The sequence below is a fragment of the Podarcis bocagei genome, assembly GCF_964188305.1.
Source record: "Podarcis bocagei genome assembly, chromosome: 10".
NCBI lineage: Eukaryota > Metazoa > Chordata > Lepidosauria > Squamata > Lacertidae > Podarcis > Podarcis bocagei.
In genome coordinates this window covers 38,952,077-38,970,994 of record NC_138135.1, presented here as the reverse complement: position 1 = coordinate 38,970,994, position 18,918 = coordinate 38,952,077, and the positions used below count along the sequence as shown (strand labels likewise).

The following is an 18,918-nucleotide window of genomic DNA, read 5'->3' as shown; positions in this document are numbered from 1 at the left end:
ACACTGCAATTAGGATTCATTAGGATAAGAATCCTGAATGAGGACTGGTCCCACATCACAGTAGAAAATTGTCCTCCATATTTATGATTCTGTAACACTCAATTCATTATTGCAAACCATGTCATGGTATGCTTCTGAAGGCTCTTAGCTGAAGCGGGCCCTGAACCACACAGAAAGGTTCTGCTGGATGACTGACTGAGGATGTGGTGATGGCAAGACGTACTGCTACTTCACCACAATTTCGTGTCACAGAAGAGGCATGACAGTGTGTTCTTATGGCAGTGCATGCTTAATGGTCGCTTTTTTGTTACTGGTATCTCAGTGGCTCCTGCTTGGTAGAATGTGTCTGTGTGCATGTGGTTGGGATGGGGTCAGGTAGGTTGATATTATGAGGGCTTTTTCCTTTATCATGTGTTGATTGACTCCTTCTGTGCCAGGCTGATGTGCAGATATCATTGGCATGCCGTTCTGTGATTGGCGATGTTGCCATGCTGGAGATCTGGCTGGCAGGGTTGCTTTGTTCTGTTATTTTGCACCATATTCCACCTGTATTGTGTTGATGGAGGAACAATAGGGTTGCCTGGCTGCTCTGCCATTTAAATTGGTGGTGCTTAGAAGTGCATCCTGCCCTAATTTTAGAAGCAACTGTTTGGCTATGATACCTTATTTGCTTTTCCATTTAAGTTGATTTGAATTGTAAGCATATTTTTGAGAAGAATTTGAAAAATGAGAACAATAAGGTTTATTTTTTAACTACAAGTCTGATCAAAGATCACTTTTTATATATTGGTATTTGTATAGGTATGCAGCATTCTTGTTATTGTTTAACAAGATGTCTTTGCACAGGGTTCAGTTATTCAGATTCTTTTGGCTACTTGAAGTAGAGTCATGTGTTTTTAGTTTGTTTCTGCCAATGTCTTGATTATTTTACTCTCTGAACTTGAAACTCATTCTGATACTAAGTGATCTGCTATACAATGGACGCCTTGCTTTCTAGTGCAAAAATAATACAAAATTACTCTAACAGAAGTAATAATGGGGGGAATAGAAAAACACCCTGGCCCTAAATGCCTTACTTGACATTTGATTGCAGTTGGACAGATTTTCAGCTTCAGTAAAGATGATTAATATAATAGTCAGGTGATAGGTGTCTATTATCATATCAGTTTGAATTGCAGTCAGACTTCTAGACTCGTACTGTTTGGGGACAGGAGTAAGAGGCTGATCCCAAATTACCCTGGAATGAACTCACCACAAGGTCCCTCTTGGCTTTCCATACTAGCAACCTCAGAGTCAATTTAGTTTTCAGTTCCACATTGCAAGCAGCAAACTGCTGCATGGTTTGTTCCCTCCATAAACTATTTTAGATTTTGAAAACTATTGTTATATGTCCTCTGTATGGCCTCTTAATATATTTCACTGGCAACAAGGATGGGATACTTTTGAGCCACATGGTGGGGGGTGGGGGTGGGATGAGGCAGTCACCTTGGGCCATGGTTCAAAGGAGGGGGGCCATTCTTGTCATATGTACTGCTTACCTCTCGTTTAAGTGTCTATGAATGGTGCTATATTCAGTGAATTCATTCCTCTGAAATCTACCAAGCCCTTTTCATCAATTCTTTTGTTGTTGCTTTTACAAACTGCAAAGGGTCCTGTTAAAAAAAAATAAACTAGGTGATGCACAACTTTAGTCATACTCAGAGTAGTGCCATTGTCCAACAATATGATATTGTTGCACCTAAATATTTCCTTCTTAGATATATTTGGAAACATACGAATGAATGAACAAAATCAAAGTGTTCGTGCTTTCAGATTTATCTCCACAACAAACTTGTATAGTCAAAGATGTTTCGAACTGTACTTAAAATAATCGGAATAACTGCTAATCATGATCAAAAAGGTTTATGATGATGATAACACAAACTATGTATCCCTGAGAAATGAACAAGATTCACTAGTGGAGTAAGATGTGGTTCCAGGGACCACACATTCGCTCCATAAGACGCACAGACATTTCCCCTTTTTAGGAGGAAAAAAGTGTGTCTTATGGAGAGAAAAATATGATACATAGAACAGTCTTTTTCTTTTAGGGTTGCATCCTGAAAGAAAGTGATATGTGTTTTCTTATCCTCAGGGAGGTGTGAATCATGAAACATTTAGGATTTCAGGTAGCATATATTGTTAAGTTACAATTTTTCACAGGTCTTAAACAATTCTCTTAAAAATATATGTGCCTTACAGTATATTGGCCAACTCAATCACTTTGATCTACGGAACTGGCACAATTATGAGTACTACATGCTTGTTCTGCGGTTGTAAGAAATCGATCTTTTAATATGGCAGCAAATACATCTTGGAACTCCCTACCTAGTGACCATAGGAGCCAATTCCTAGGGGCTGTGGGGGCTTCAGCTCCCACATTAAAATATTTGATGGGGCCAGGCCCCCACAAAGTTGATAGGCATTCCCATTAAAATGGTGTGTGCGCACTGTGCCATGTGTTCAGTTATGCAGGACGGGGCTTACCTGGGCCCCCTCAATATTTTATTCAAGTTGGCACCCCTGCTAGTGACATCAGGCCTTTGCTGTACTCTTTTCGCTTGCTTAAAACATTTTTGCTTAGGCGAACCTATCCAGACCCATTGATATGTTTTAATCTCTTTCGCTGTTAAATTTAATTGTTTTAAAATGTTTTACTGATAATTTTAATATTTCTTATAAACCACTTAGCAACCTCACTACAAAATATACATTTTGTTAAATAAATTAAAACAAAATGCAGGGATTCAAACGAAACACTGATTAAAATTATAAACATGCATAAAGCCTGGAACACTGCATTATTCTAGACTTAAAGACTACTTTTATTGAACAATTGTTGATCTTTGTGATAACTGGAATAGGTACATAATAGGTACATGTATTAGGGGCTTTTGCTTGAAAACATGTATCATTTGGGGGATGGGATATGTCAAGTTGGTACTGCCATTTTAGGTTTAAATGTGCAAACAATATGTTACTACTGTTGCTCCTAACAGACACCTTCTGTTATTCATTACCCAATGCATATAGTTTGCTAACCAAAATAGTCATTTGGTAATTTTAAGCTGTTCCTCAAAACAAAGAATTTATATTGGCATGTACACTTTAAGTGAAGAATGCTAAGAATTCCTTTGCTGTCGCTTATGGCTACAGCTTACTTGGTTCCTTGCCAATTTTGCTAGTGGGGTAAGGATACGATATAACCTAGGGGGCAGCTGGAACAGTTACCCTGGAGTGATTTGGTTTTGATTCTTCAGTACTGGGGTGGGGTGCAACAACAGTGATTTATGGAGCTTTCAGGATTTGTCTGACAATTACTCTCTTTTATGTGTTAATTTATTTCCACATTTCTTGAACTTAGTTATTAGAAAAAGGTTGTCAAAAGTATAATCTTCCTACTCAGCACATTTGCATCCCCTGAGCTTTATTTACAGTGACAGCAAAATACTTCAATGGGAAGCTCAGTTGCAGAGCCCCCACCCTGCAGACATTTGTGCTATATAGCCAGGGGGGAACAGCTAGTCAGTACCTATGGCATCAGAGAAGGTGTTAGTTGGTGCAGTCCCATGCTTTTGTATTTCTTTAGTTCACAGTAAATATTTAGTTCTAATTAACTTCATTTTCTGTGACTCTAATTCATCCATTCTCTCATAATTAGCACTGTCCTTTTTCATATCTTCCTCCCCAACTCTGTTTATTTCCAGTGCATTTTTGGTTGCATTTGCCCCATTTTTCACTGAACCCTGTTCCTTTTTCCATTCGCCTGCATAGTGTACGCTTTTATCCGACTCACCCTCTTTACCCCTTCCATGTCCTTTGGGTTTTTTCCTCTTTCATCAAACTGTTAAAAAGGCTGTGCGGGAGAAATTATCTCAAATGAATACAAAACAATTAAATAACAAGGCAGACACTAAAGCATGTCAAACCGTTCTTTTTAGAGCAATTATTACATGTTTTACTTCGTGCTCTAAGGCATGAATCCAAGAGTCAAATAAATTTAGCTACTTAGGAATGTGTAACAATTATACTGCGTTTTCATGTATTCCAAAGTCAGCTCTTGTGAATAGTGCCACAGTGATAGTTAGAAGGTCAGTCAGAGGGCAGAAGGGGTAGTACTCAGAGATACATATGATTGTATTCTGTATTTTGCCCTCACTCGTAAACCCAGTTCTGTAAAGCATGTCTGAGGACAAAAGTTCTCCTTGCCATGCCTGGTTTATCTTATTAGTGCTGGTCTATGCAAACATTCTCTTCTGCAGTTCCAAGTGCTTCTTCATCTTTCATAGAATCAAAGGGACCCTGAGGATCATCTAGTCCAGCCCCCTGCAAGGCAGGAATATGCATCTGTCCTATACAGGGATCGAACCTGCAGCCTTGGTTTTATCTGCACCACACACTAATCAACTGAGCTGCTTTAATCTTTGTCCCTCAAGAATGCACAGAAGTGAATATATGTTAGGGAATAGTTATACATCATAACATCATTTGGAGTTTATGTGTTTCAGCATCTTTTTCCAGCTGCTGCGACAGTATCATGAAAGATGGAATACATACTTCTGCAACAGTCTGATCTACAGGTTCCTTTTGAATTCTCTCTCTTTTTTAAACAACTCCATTAACTAATCCCATATATGTCTAAACCCCAGTGAACTCCATGGGAATTTGAGCATTTCCAAAATAAGCCTATTGTGAAACTGGTGCTGCTCATGCATGCTCATGTTTTGCAATGTCCACATGTCCTAGTCACACGAACCACAGCACCTAAGGTGCAAAAAGCCCTGGGATTTGATTGCTGAGGCCTTGGACCCATGCCATACGACTTGTTCCAAAACAGGAACCAGAGAAGGGCAGCGCAATAGTGGGCAGCTAAACAAGCCATCACTGAGTTGCAGCTCTTTTTTACCACTCAAGATTCTTTTTAGACCACACAACGATTGAGCTAGACGTTAATGTCATTTGAACTTAATTTGAGAAACTGGGAGGTGCCTCCCACTGCATGTGAAAATGCAAAACACACGTGTGTTTGTCCTATGTGCTCATGTTTTTCTAGACATGATATACAAATGCAGAGCTAATCTGCCTGAAGCAGGCCTAATTTCCCCCCACAAAATGTCAAGCTCCATCTCTTCACCCTGCCTTCACCCTAAGTATTCCACTAGTTTTCTCAGGCTAAATTTATCCCATTTGAAATCCTGGTGACAATTCTGTATTGAGTTCATATAACTCCAGATGTTTGATGATCTCATCTCTTAATAATGTTTTTAAGGATTTTGCCTACAATCGAGATTACAATCCTTTAAAAGTATAAGCCTATTTAAATTTCAGACGGTTCATTAAAAAAACAACAACAACACACACACACACACACACACACAGCCTTAAGTTTTCTTGCTTTCTAGGGCCTTATTTCTTCGAATCAAATAATAATTTTTGAATACATATACTACTGTTCATTTAACTTAATATCCTATACCTGCATATAGTATGAAACCAAATGGCGCCGGGGGGGGGGGGGCGAATGGATAAGGATTCCCACAGTAGGCAGTTTTGGATCAAGCAGCTCAGAGGATCATTCCAGTTAATCCCATAATTTAGAGCAGTGTTTCCCAACCACTGTTCCGCGGCACACTAGTGTGCCGCGAGATGTTGCCTGGAGGGAGGCGGGCGAGTTGGGCGGCGAGAGGCGGGGCGGCGGCGGCGAGGAGAGGCCGCCCAGCGCGGGGCTCTCGCCGTCTGCCTGCCTGGCTGCCTGCGAGCTTGGCGGGCAGCGCCTCCGTCCGCAGCGCCCGCCTCGCGGCTCTCATTCCCTGCCAAAGCTCACCCAGCCAAGCCGCGCTCTCCTTCCTGCCTCGCTTTGCTGCCTCCTCCCCCCCCCACCCCCAAAGCTTGGAGGTTCGCCGGCAAGGGGGAGGGGAAAAAATTGAAGCTTACACTTTCGTGCGTCCCTCCCGGCGTGACGCTGCGCGCTGACGTCACGGGGCTGTAATGGTGGTGTTCCTCGAGATTTTTTTCATCAAACAAGTGTGCCTTTGCCCAAAAAAGGTTGGGAAACACTGATTTAGAGACTGTTTTACATCTTTAAAGTTAAGAGACAACATCCATTCTTAAATGGGTATTTAAGTGTGATGTTCTTAGTGCTTCTACAAACGAAAATATTTCATCCTTTGCTTATGTCGCTAGAAAACTGTCATTGTTCAATCCTATCTTGAATATAGCAAATATAGATGGAAATAACACCTTGTTGATCCTTCTATTCATTGCATGTTCTTTAATCAAGAATGAAGTTCATATATTCACTTGGTCAATTATGCCAGAATGTTCACGACGAGAAAGTTAAACTGATTCCTTCCCCACAACTGCACATACTTTTTCTATGCTTTTGTAAATATAAATAAATCCCAACTTACATTCTGTATATCTGATATACACAAGTTGATAGGCAGTGTAAATGCATGCTACAGCCTTAAATTGAACTATTTTTTATGTTACGAAGACCTTTCCACTTTTTGTGTGCAAACTACTAATTTTTATTTTCATTCAGCATGCTATTGCAGGGGGGGGGGAGGAAAAATGATGGGTTTGCAGTGACATGCTGAATCAGGAGCTGATCTTGCAGCGATTGTGTGAATGAGCCATCAGTCAGGACCACTGTCTTCACCCTGGGATTGCCGTAGTAGAATGTAATCTTCAAAAGACAATGGAAGCGGGTTGTGGAGTCATTTGTTTACTAACATTCTTTCTGTATCACCCAAGTGACAAACAAAAGTGTGGGTGTTTCTGGATACTTAATCATAGCAATAGTTTGCTTATCATCAATAAATCCGCACATATCTTTTGCCCCTGAAAAGTGTTTCTTGAGAAAACTGGTTTTATTCCCAAAATAAAAGCTCACTGCAGATCAATTCTGCATTACCGCACAGTGTGCCTATTTGAAAACAAGTAGGCAGTCCCAGCAATGAGGTGTGTGTGTGTGTGTGTGTGTGTGTGTGTGTGTGTGTATCCACATCTGCCCAGTGACAATGCGGATGGGTACACCAAGACTGCAAGCGTCATTTCCTACTTCATTCACCTGGGGCATGTGCATGTAGGAAAATGTGTGGATGGCCTAATCAAAGGGATTACTTGCAGCAAGTAGCCACACCACCTCTGTGGACAGCAATATCTAGAATCAATCTAGATTGAAAGCAGCATGTTAAAAGGAACATGTTGAAAGGAGCATGAACAGTTTTAGATTGAGAAAAACTACATCTTTGTGCTAAAAATGGGTTAGTATGTATATAGACTCAGTCACAGGATAAATCTTACTTCTCATTAAATGGTACACACAGGAAAGTAACCATGGCCACCAGCACAGAGGTTTTGCCATTTAACATCTAGACCAGAGGCTGCCTCACCCTCTTCTTGCAGCACTAAATGCAGGGCTGTCTTAAGCATATGCGGCGCCTCAGCGTCTCACTGGCTCGGTCGCCCCCAAACTCGTGGCACAGAGCCGCCCGCAGCAGAAGAGCCTGTTGCGGCACTCCAACCGATGGGCAGGCTCTTCCCCGGACTCAACTCTCAGGCCCCGGACTCTCAGCCTGGCGCCCCTGAGAGCCCAGCGCCTGGGTGCCCACACCCCTAGCACCTATGAGTAAGACAGCCCTGACCAAATGGGACTGAGGACTGTACCCGCCTCTTTTTGCAGAAGTGTAAAAGCTAACACTTTGTAGGCCAGAGGGTGCCTTTGCTTTCCCTCTGTCAGCAAAGAATAATCAATTATTTATTTTTATGTAGAATTATTAGATATTTATCATGAACATGTTTTGAATGGTCTTTTGTAGGGGCGTTTTATTTATGGATAAGAGTGTATTATAGATGAATTAATTTTGTGTGTGAACTGTTTTGAATGTAGTGGTAAGAAATCAGATTGATTTATATCAAGGTAAACATGCACAGGGGACGTGGGTGGCGCTGTGGGTTAAACCACAGAGCCTAGGGCTTGCCGATCAGAAGTTCGGTGATTTGAATCCCCGCGACAGGGCGAGCTCCTGTTTCTTGGTCCCTGCTCCTGCCAACCTAGCAGTTTGAAAGCATGTCAAAGTGCAAGTAGATAAATAGGTACCGCTCCGGCGGAAAGGTAAACGGCGTTTCCGTGCACTGCTCTGGTTCGCCAGAAGCAGCTTAGTCATGCTGGCCACATGACCCGGAAGCTGTACACCGGCTCCCTCGGCCAGTAAAGCAAGATGAGCGCCGCAACCCCAGAGTCATTCATGACTGGACCTAGTGGTCAGGGGTCCCTTTACCTTTAAACATGCACAGGGCTGCACTGTGATTGACTGACTTGGATGAGGAATGCCAGAATATTGGGAATTAGCTGCATACTGCTTAGGGGTGCTTTACTCCCATCCCCCACTCCAGAGATGATTAAAACCAGATGTCGTGGCCAATGAATAAGTTGCTTCAGCAGATTAGTATGTGTGTTTTCCTTTTTCCTCAGTACCTCCTGGATTTCCCCCCTGACCTCTGGCACTATAAACCACATATGCAGGAGGGATCCACAAGACTAGCACAAGTTCATCCCTGGCTATTGCCGTTGTTCTGCTGCAGCTAATAGACTCCCTGAGAGCAGTGATGCCAAGTGTCAGCTTTAAATGGAAATCTAAACAGCTGCTCTTCAAAGAGACCATTGGAAAGACCATTTACATTTTTAATTGGCAGCTCACTGAAATCAGCAGAAGCCTTTATACTGTTTTCAGAGGGAGTCTGATACGAATGTCTAGCCATGTGATGCTGTTTTTAAACAGTGGCATATGGAACAATAAATCTCTGAGGCTACGGAGGGTTGTTTTGAATTGTGAGGGTTGTTTTTTTGGCTGAGTGGCTCCTCTGATACTTTAGTATAACAGGCCAATCACAATTTGCAGCCCTTTCCAATAAACCCATCAGAGTTTCACTCAGACTGCCTGCTGGCAACTCTGTTGTTAGGCTTCTTGACAGATCTTAAGCTTTGGAAGGAAAAGGAATGTCCTATTGATATAATAATATCAGGCCAGGCAGAGTGCCCTGCTTGTGTAATCCAGTTTCAGCACAAATAACACATTATGGCTGTGGCATTATTTCCATGTGAAAGTGTCTACATTTGGCTGAGCCAAGAAAGTTATCCTGATTGACACATTTATAAATGGGTCACTTGGAATGTGCATTATAGATTCAAAGAGCAAGGCAATCCACCTGGTGTTTAGGAAGGGAGGTCCTGGGAATCTGCCCACCGAAGGGGCCCTCTCCACCTCCATCAACCCTGGCTCCATAGAAACACAGACAGATGGGTTCAGGGATCCACACTATACCTTCCGCTTTCCAAATATTCAGTGCAGGCAGCTGCCTTCCTCCATCCTCTCCTCTGGACTCTGCCACATTCCACTTTTGGCAAGACAAACTCAAGTTCTCTGTCTGTAGGCCTCTGATGGAGGGGATTATATGTAGGCCTCTTACTATTCTATTCTATTGCATTGCAACCAGGTCTGCAAAAAATTTGATCCCCAAATGTTGTGTGGCCTGTAAGATGCTGGATAGACCATATTTTGCAGTCCCAGAGCAATAATAATAGGCTACTGTATGTGGCTGGTGATCTGCTTTCGGACCACAAATTATGCAGATTTGCTTTTGATTATGACAAATGGGATCCCTCACTAAGCTGTAAGGCTGCAGAACATGTGTTTGAATATAATCTCATTCTTTTCCCACCCCAATCTCAAAGCAAAACAGATTTATTCCTTTTGCCTTCGAATTCCCAACTCTTTGCGATAACATATCCTTTTGCCTTCCCCTTGGCATAAATGGCCATGCATTTGTAATCAGTGAAACAAATTATTGGTAAGATTGCTGGTGCTTTTAATCTTATCTTGCTTTATGTAAACTGCTTAGAAATTTTGATTAAGCAATTTTTTTGTGGCACACTATCCCCATCTCCAAGCGGTGTAAAATTCCAGGAGTTCCACCCCTGCTTATCCAGGGTCTGTGTTTCCTTTTGCAAATGAGGCACAGTGGAGATGGTGGTGCCTTTATGATATATGGTTTATTTGCATATATACACAACCTGAGCCTAAGATGGAGGGGCTCACAGTGTTAACACTCCAAGAGGTTCTTGCTTCTCACATGGCCACAATTTTGAATGCCAGCAGAAATCAACCATGGCCCTCTGTCCCTGCGTTTAACAGACTGCCACTATTTTTCAGACTACAAAAAAAACCCATCCTAAACTCTCTGCTACAAATTTATTTTTGTCCCCTGACACTGAACTGGAGGAGGGGTCCCTCCCCAGAGCCATCTGGCCCATACTTTCCTGCATGGCCTGCTACTTTCCCTTCCACTAGTGAAGCCAAATTTGTGTGAAGCAGAACACGGACCACTAGCTCTCTGATTCTGTGAAATATCTGCCCAACTTCCAATCCTTTGGCAATGCAGGCCTCCTCTTTCAGGATCTTACCAAATCCATTGTTATTCTTTTATTGTTTAAAGTTGTCATTTAAATTTTTGTAAGCCACATTTGATCTACTAACATGAGATAAAATTAAATAAATCAATAACTAAATTACTTTTATATGCTTCAGCTCTGTCTAGTTTTATTAAACATTAAAGAAGCATCACAATTTGTGAGTTTAATTTGATAATTATATCGAAAATGGCAAGCTTGTAATGTTCATATGCAAACACGTTAGTAATTTCTGTTCCTATGTATATCTGGAATTAGCTGTAAGGTGTATACTGCTATTATTACTAGATCAGACAAGCATTATATAAACAGAATTAGACTCTGCTTGCAAAATCTTGAGTTTCACTTTACAGTCTTTAGCAAATAAATCCATTGGCTTTTCTAATTCAGAGCTGGTACAAAGCCAAGCAGTTAGCACACTGGAAACCCATAAACACTCTGAAAGTATTTATTTGCAAAAACTTTTAAAAATAACACACTTGGAGCTGTGCTCATTTTGGCACATGTAATGGTTTGCATGCTCTGCGAGTTTCGCCCCCTGCAGCTGTGCCGTGTTGAAATGAACCTAGAATGAAACCAGCAAATACCAATAATTTGGCCCAGGCTTGTTTCAAATTGGATTCAGGTTTTCTGGGAAGGTTCATGAATCTAAAGGAACTTCTAGATTCATACTGTCTAACAGGAAACAACACATTTCATAGGCCCTGAGGTTTCATAACTGGTTATTTCAACTTGATATTTCTGAGTTCTGCAGGAAATTTATAGTGCATAGCAATGAATTAAACAACTCTTCCCTTATTGCTATCCTACTACTGGCAATATGGTGACCTACAAAATGCTGCTGTGGGAGTCAATATGGTATATGGAGTGCTGGACTTGGATGTGGTTCAAAGGTTCAAACCTTTGCTAAGCAATCCAGTGTACAGGGTGACCATAAGAAAGCATGATATCTCTACCTAACCTGCCTCACAGAATTGTTGTGAGGCTAAGATGTTGTGCCATTCTCCTGGAAGGGAAGGTGGTATATAAATCAGACCCAACTCTCCCTGTTACTTTAGGTATTGCCCTCCTGTTTGGTGACCATTATGTTAAATGACCCTATAGAAATAAACAGCAACTACTATCCATCTGGAATTGCGAGGTGGCTGATCTAATCAAGTTTGGGACCAGAGAAGATTGTTACCTGTCTCAGATAAAATACATGGAGAACAGAAACAGGTTAATTCTGGCCAGAGAGTAATAACGGATTAAAATTGTGAGCAGCTCCACATAGGTGAAGAAGAAAGGGGATAAGAGAGCTGTAACCTAAGAAGATATAATTTTGGGGACAGCAAGGAGGTGGGAAATAAAATGCCTTATATTGCCCAATGAGCAAACAGATGCTTCCTGCTAATCAGCTGCTCTGCAGGTAATGGGTTAGTATCTTCTGTGTGTCTTATTAGCACTATCTTTTCTTGGTTCAGTGTGAGAAAGCCAAGTTCAAATACTTGTTCAGCTCAGTAGGTGGTCTTATGCATGTAATTGTAATGTAACTTCAGAATTGTTATGAGTTTAAAATATACACGCACATTGCTTCTTGGAGAATAGGTAGGATACAGATGTTAAGAAAGGAGCAGAATGATCCAGAACTACTCCCCCCCCCCCCGCCTTTTCTTTTCCTTGAACCATTTAACTTTTCTTCTATACATGGCTTCTATCTTATCTCAGGTGAACTTTATTGCTTTGAAGCACTCTCACTAGGCTTATGTTTAATCTAACGCTGGAATTGCCTCTCAATAGTCATAAAATCTGAGGTCCTCCGTCTTAGGATCAAACAACACACCAAGAGCAGCAGCCCAAAGTGATCTGGACTGTCCAACATGTGAACCTACTAATAGTCACAGAGACTGTAGCTCAAGGACAGAGAACATGCATTGCATGCGAAAGGTATCACGGTCAATCCCTGACATCTCCTGTTGAACAACTGCCAATCAGACTGAGCAGCACTGGACTAAGTGAAGGTATTCAGCTAAATTCTACTTCGGGGAGACCCACTGAAATAAACAAATTTAGTAATGGGTCTACTCTGAGTAGGACTAGTGTTGAATAACACCTATAATCTGGTGGTATAGGCAATGCCGTTTCTGGGTGTGGATTCATTTCAAGTTATCCAGAAGACACAGTGGCGTAGCGTGGGTTGTCAGCACCCGGGGCAAGGCAAGTAATTTGCGCCCCCTAACCCATGGATTTGCGCCCCCTAACCCGTGGATTTGCGCCCCCAACCCTAACCCCCAGATGTTGCACCCGGTGCGGCCGGCCCCCCCTGCACCCCCCACGCTACGCCACTGAGAAGACATTGCCTCGTGTCCACCCAGCATAGAATGAAATAGACTGTGCTTCAACCCATGTCACTGGAGAGGTTGAAAGTGACCTGAGAGGCAACCCAAAGCAGCACTGGCTGTTTAACCCAGCAAGCGAAGGTAAGGCTGACAATATGAAAGGAAACCAGTTTCGACACTAAATCCTCTGGAGGATGTGATACCCAGGCGTGTGCAAGCAGGACTCACTTGGACCAGGCTTCAGCACATAGCATGGCAGCAGCCCATTACTCTAAATGCCAGAGAGGAAGTCACACCCAAGAAAGCTATTTTAATCTTCATAGCAATGTTCCCTTTCGTGTCATTTGGATCAGTACTGATCGTGGCTTATGTCCCAGCTTTCATGATGTACTTCTATATCATCGCACTATGCCAGTATAATGCCAAGGCCAAAGCTTCCGTTGATTTGGGTGAACAATTGCCTACCTATAATGACAAGATAGTAAGGCAATTAGCATGTCAGTGTTCTCTTTAGGCAGGGTGGTCACAGATTTGACTCATTCTTTAGAACATGTTGGTCCATTCTATTCCAGTAGAATTGTTTAATTGAAGTAAAACGGTGGAGCTGCTGTTGAAGCAAGAGATTTATTTAATTTGTATACGACTGCACATTTGTTAAAAGTGGAAAAGTAGCATCAACATGGATAATTAAATGCATAGAAACTGGAATTGTGGAAGGCCACATTCTATACTGGGATTCTGATTTTTTTTACTTTAAAAATATTAATGGGAGACTCCCCAAAGGTTTCTGAAATATTATTAAATGGCGTGGGGGAAAGAATGTAAATGATTGTGTCTATTTTCTTTAGAACCATTATCTGCTGCCAAGAAAAAATAGTACTATACAGTGGTACCTAGGGTTAAGTACTTACAGTGGTGCCTCGCAAGACGAAAAGAATTCGTTCCGCGAGTCTTTTCGTCTTGCGATGTTTTTCGTCTTGCGAAGCATGGTCCGTCGCAACTGCGCCTCTTCAAGCGGCTTTTTAAAAAAAGCGCAAGACGTTTTCGTCTTGCGAAGCAAGCCCATAGGGAAATTCGTCTAGCAAAGCAACGCAAAACCGAAAAACCCTTTCGTCTAGCGGGTTTTTCGTCTTGCGAGGCATTCGTCTTGAGGGGCACCACTGTAATTCGTTCCAGAAGTCCGTTCTTAACCTGAAACTGTTCTTAACCTGAAGCACCACTTTAGCTAATGGGGCCTCCCGCTGCTGCCGCGCCGCCAGAGCACGATTTCTGTTCTCATCCTGAAGCAAAGTTCTTAACCTGAAGCACTATTTCTGGGTTAGCAGAGTCTGTAACCTGAAGCGTATGTAACCTGAGGTACCACTGTAGTCTAATGCTTCAATATAAAACATACTGCACTGACTAGGCCCCACAAATGAAAGCAGGACACTTCTAAGTAAATATGTACTGATTTGTGCTGAACCATCTATAAATAACACATAATGTGAAAAGAAACCTCTCAGTGCTGTAGTGTCTATCCATCTCCAGAACTCAAACTCTCTTCACTGAGAACTCTTGGAATTCTAGCTCAATGAGGGGAATAGGAGTCTTCCAACAACTCTCAGCACCCTTAACAACATACAGCTCCCAGACTGCATTGGAGAAAGCCATGGCTGTTTAAAGTGGTATAATAGTGCTTTAAAGGTATGGTATGAATGTTGCCCATGGCATCTTCCCCCAAAGAATTACGGGAACTGCGGGGTGCTGGGAATTGTAGCTCTGTGAAGGGTCTTCCTAATGACTCTCAACTCTCTTAACAAATTACAGTTCCCCTGATTTGTGCTAGAGGAGGAAGTCATGATTGTTATAGCCATGGGTAGGCAAGCTAAGGCCCGGGGGCCGGATCCGGCCCAATTGCCGTCTAAATCTGGCCCGCGGATGGTCCGGGAATCAGCATGTTTTTACAGGAGTAGAATGCGTCTTTTTATTTCAAATGCATCTCTGGGTTATTTGTGGGGCATAGGAATTTGTTCATATTTTTTCTAAAATATAGTCCAGCCCCACACAAGGTCTGAGGGACAGTGGACCGGCCCCCTGCTGAAAAAGTTTGCTGACCCCTGGTTATAGTGGTATAAGAGTGCTTTAAATGTATGTTGTGGATTTGACCTCTGTTTTGTTGTATTTCTTACTAGAGGGAGTTGAGTATTTTTTTTTTACAAAGACCAATGCTTTGAGCTCGAAGGGACTAACTTCAATCTCCCAGTGCTGTCCAGAGGCCTGCTCTGCATTTCAGACCAAACACACTACTGTAACCGTGAACCATCTCTACCGTACCCATCACACAGTTCTGCTTAGAAGGCATAATGAAACATAAAGTTTATGATGACACACCTTTTATTTTTTGCTAACCAACAACATTGATACATTTTCCCCCAAAAAAATAAAAATTAAAAAAAATCTAGTGATTCCCTGTGCAGATTGTGTATTGTAATCCTCACAGCCTGGCCTAAAAGACTATAGTTATGGGTTGGAGGGTGATCTGAATCCTGGTTGTGTGTGTGTGTGTGTTGCACTTGTCCAACTACAGTAGTTTAACCCACTCTAGCAGCTGTGGGTCTCTAACAGCCACACACACATGGCTGTTAAGAGTGGGACAGACAAGTTGGACAAGTGTTACCTGGAAGATTTGCTTTTGTTGGCAGAATCACTGGCCTTTGCCTAACTTAAGGAAATAGCCACAGATTCCTTCTAGAAGGGGACATGTCCTCATTTCGCCTCCCTGTGGGGGATGATGTCATCCAGCTGTTTCTGTGTGAACTGAGACTGCAGTTTGGGTGGGTGGCAGGGGTGAACATACTGAAAGAGGCATAGAGACTCAGGGGGCAGTTATTTGCTCTCTGTAAGAAAGACATCTGGATGCACATTGTACCCCTGCAGTTCTCACCACTGGGAATTTGGGGTATGTCTGTGTAGCAATAGTTTAAAAATATTATTTCACCAATGAATTGGCCCTGTTTGGCCCTAAAAGGTTTCCCTAAATAATACTATTCTTGCATCCATTCCTCTAATCTCCCTTGGCAGCAACTTGACTTTTGAGCAATTTCTGTGATTCATAGCCAGCAATGAGTTTCGGTTGAGAAAACATTGATGTGAAAATGGAGCTTCCAAATTCCTTTATGATAGTGGCAATGTTCTTCGTCTTTTCTGACAGTGCGACAGCAACATGTTATTCCTAATACAAATGGCTTTGTTTTCTCTAAGCACATACTTTCAATTCCAGTTCATTAACGTCAAAAAAATATGCAAGAAACAATTACATAGAAGGCAATGATTTTTTCTTCTTCTTTTGGTCAGGACCAAAGAGGACAGCTGAATGTTAAGAAAGTCAAGGGTTTCTTTTCTTGGCATAATCTACAGTGTTTTCAGAGCTGTATATTTTAAGAGCCTCCCTTTAGGATGGCTGCATAAATTGGTGTGTTTGTTATTACTATATGCAAATTATGCTTTTCCATCCACACAAAGCACAATAACAAAGGTTGCCCTTGGGGTGTCTAGCTTCACTCAAGAGCTGCAGTTACAAATAAAATAAAATCATAATATTGGTACACTTCACACTGCAGTTTCCAAGTCTGACAGATTCTCAGTGTGATAAATCTGGAGCTGCTTGCTGTACTTGGTATGCTGAAAATAGATACAGTGGTACCTCAGGTTACATACGCTTCAGGTTACAGACTCCACTAACCCAGAAATAGTGCTTCAGGTTAAGAACTTTGCTTCAGGATGAGAACAGAAATCGTGCTCCGGTGGCGCGGCAGCAGCAGGAGGCCCCATTAGCTAAAGTGGTGCTTCAGGTTAAGAACAGTTTCAGGTTAAGAATGGACCTCCGGAATGAATTAAGTACTTAACCCAAGGTACCACTGTATATGACTGCAGTTTCACACTATGCTGCCGTAAGGTCAACTGTTCTAGTACAAAAATACTTTCATGAAATCAGGAAAAAAATCACCTTTAGCAATGACACTAGGACAAAGATAGATTTTACCTTTAAAACTTTTTTTGTCTAAACAGATGAGTAATTTGAAACACAAACTTACAATTAATGAGGACAGACAAAATATGAACACTAAAAACTGATATCAAAACTACTGATCTAACCCAGAGAAGTCCTTAATTAGAGGGGAGAAGCAGAATATTTATTTTTCCCACCCTATGATTTATTGCGGAAAACCACCTACTCTGTTCCAGTGTGGCCAAGCCCCCCCCCCCCCCGCTGTAATGTAAATGTGTTTCATTGGCTCCTGTCCTGACCTCTCTGTGGTGTTACAGTAGCATAGTAGGATTCTGTACTGCACAGGTTTCACAGCAGAAGTCCTTGTGATGCTGTTGCAACAGTGGTAGTTTCCTTGTTGTATCCAGTCGTAACAGTTCAGGAGTGGAATGTATATAAACTCTCATAAAGAAATAATTATCTCTCGTAGGCTGACTTTAAACATTTATGAGCTTCACGTGATGTCAGAAGCTTGCATTTACACAAGTCAAATAATATACAGTAGTAGTATTCTCCTCCATGAGTGAAGCTACTGTAAGATGTCCTGCTACGGTATGCCCTAGAAAGAAAGCCCTTTATATTCCCCATCCCAGGGATCTAATGTCAGTTCTTCCATGTGCTCTGGAAATCAGAGGCATAGCTCATTTATTCACCTATGCTCTGATGCCTATCCTCAGATGCACTGTCCTCACAGTGCCCCAATTATGAGGATTGTTCCTATCCGCTGTTGCCAATTTCATGGCACCCCTATTTGGTATTCAGTCTGTGCTGCCGCAAATATCAGACAACCTTCAGTTTCTACTTGATATATATATAAGGACCCAGGGAATTCAGCATAGGGTATTTTGTTCTTTATGAATAAAAGTGAGCTGAGAAGTTTGTTTTACAGTATAGCACTTCCTCACTGGAGAAGTCTGCTGTGCACTACAACAGTCTGATGTAAACCCATTCCTGCCACCTAGTGGTCAAAAAACCAAAAATTCATACAGTAAACCTTTTTTAAACAAATAAAATAAAACAATTTTCAAACATCTAAAAATTATCTAGTGACAATTATATACTTAAAAATGGTTCTGACTGCTATATAACCAACTGAACTAAATCTAGTAGGATGTAATTTGTGCCAAAATAATTTGGCACCTTTAAAACAAAATCAAGTGTAGCCTGCAGATTGAGGTTTCAAATGAATTTGCTTTCATTACTGCTACATCTCATACCTGGCTGTTATCTTACAAGACAGCAGGCTGTAAAAAAACACTTCTTGTTACTGTAAAAGGCACCTATGTTTATACCTAAATTATGGAACCCTTAATCTTATTAGGCTTTTTGTATGATTAATAGTGATACCTCAAGCTTTACACAGAAGTAAGTCTGCCTGAACTCAATGTGTTTATTCTTTGGTTAAGTGTGTTTAGGATAGCAGCAGCTTGCTTCAGTCTCCTAATTTAATGTCACGTTATAAAAATAATAATGAAAGCCTTAAAGAATAGGTAGTGTATTAAGGAAACAAACCCAGTCAAAGGGGGCTGATTCAGCCTTTGTCTCCATCACTACTACAGATTGCCTGGATAGTTGCACTTGGGAGAGCAGTTCTCACCCCGACCCCTTTTAGAGCCAAACTATTGGCTTCTTCCTTCTGCCTCACAGGGTCTCATGCAAAAATCGAATAGGATGATGGACCATGCCAGTGGCCCATTTAGTCTAGCATTCTGTTTTCACAGTGTTCAAGCAAACGCCCGTGAGAAACTGGGAAGCAGGACCCATGCACAAGAGCACTCCCCCATCCTGGAGGGGAGCAACTGGGATTCAGAAGCAAAGCTGCCTCCCAATGTGGAGACAGAGCATAACCATCATGGCTAGCAGTCATTAATAGCCTCCTCCTCCTCCTCCATGAACTGGTCTAGTTTTCACCTCTGCAGAGATGGGGTGATGGATCCAATAGGTTTCCAGACGGCTCTGCAAAATCCTTTTTGAGGCGAGGCGACAAAGCATTCCAAGTGCACCGTAGAATACCAGCGCACCTCTGCCCTGTGCGTGTTTACTCGGGAGTAAGCCCAACT

At 41.9% G+C, this 18,918-nt stretch overlaps 1 long non-coding RNA gene across 1 annotated transcript; it reads left to right on the top strand.

The window, feature by feature from the left end:
* The first annotated feature begins 6,104 nt into the window (after positions 1–6,104).
* LOC308596836 lies at positions 6,105–8,873 on the top strand. The gene is made up of 2 exons (XR_014012724.1): positions 6,105–6,722; positions 8,519–8,873. It is a non-coding gene; the product is annotated as an uncharacterized lncRNA (long non-coding RNA).
* The last annotated feature ends 10,045 nt before the right edge of the window (positions 8,874–18,918 follow it).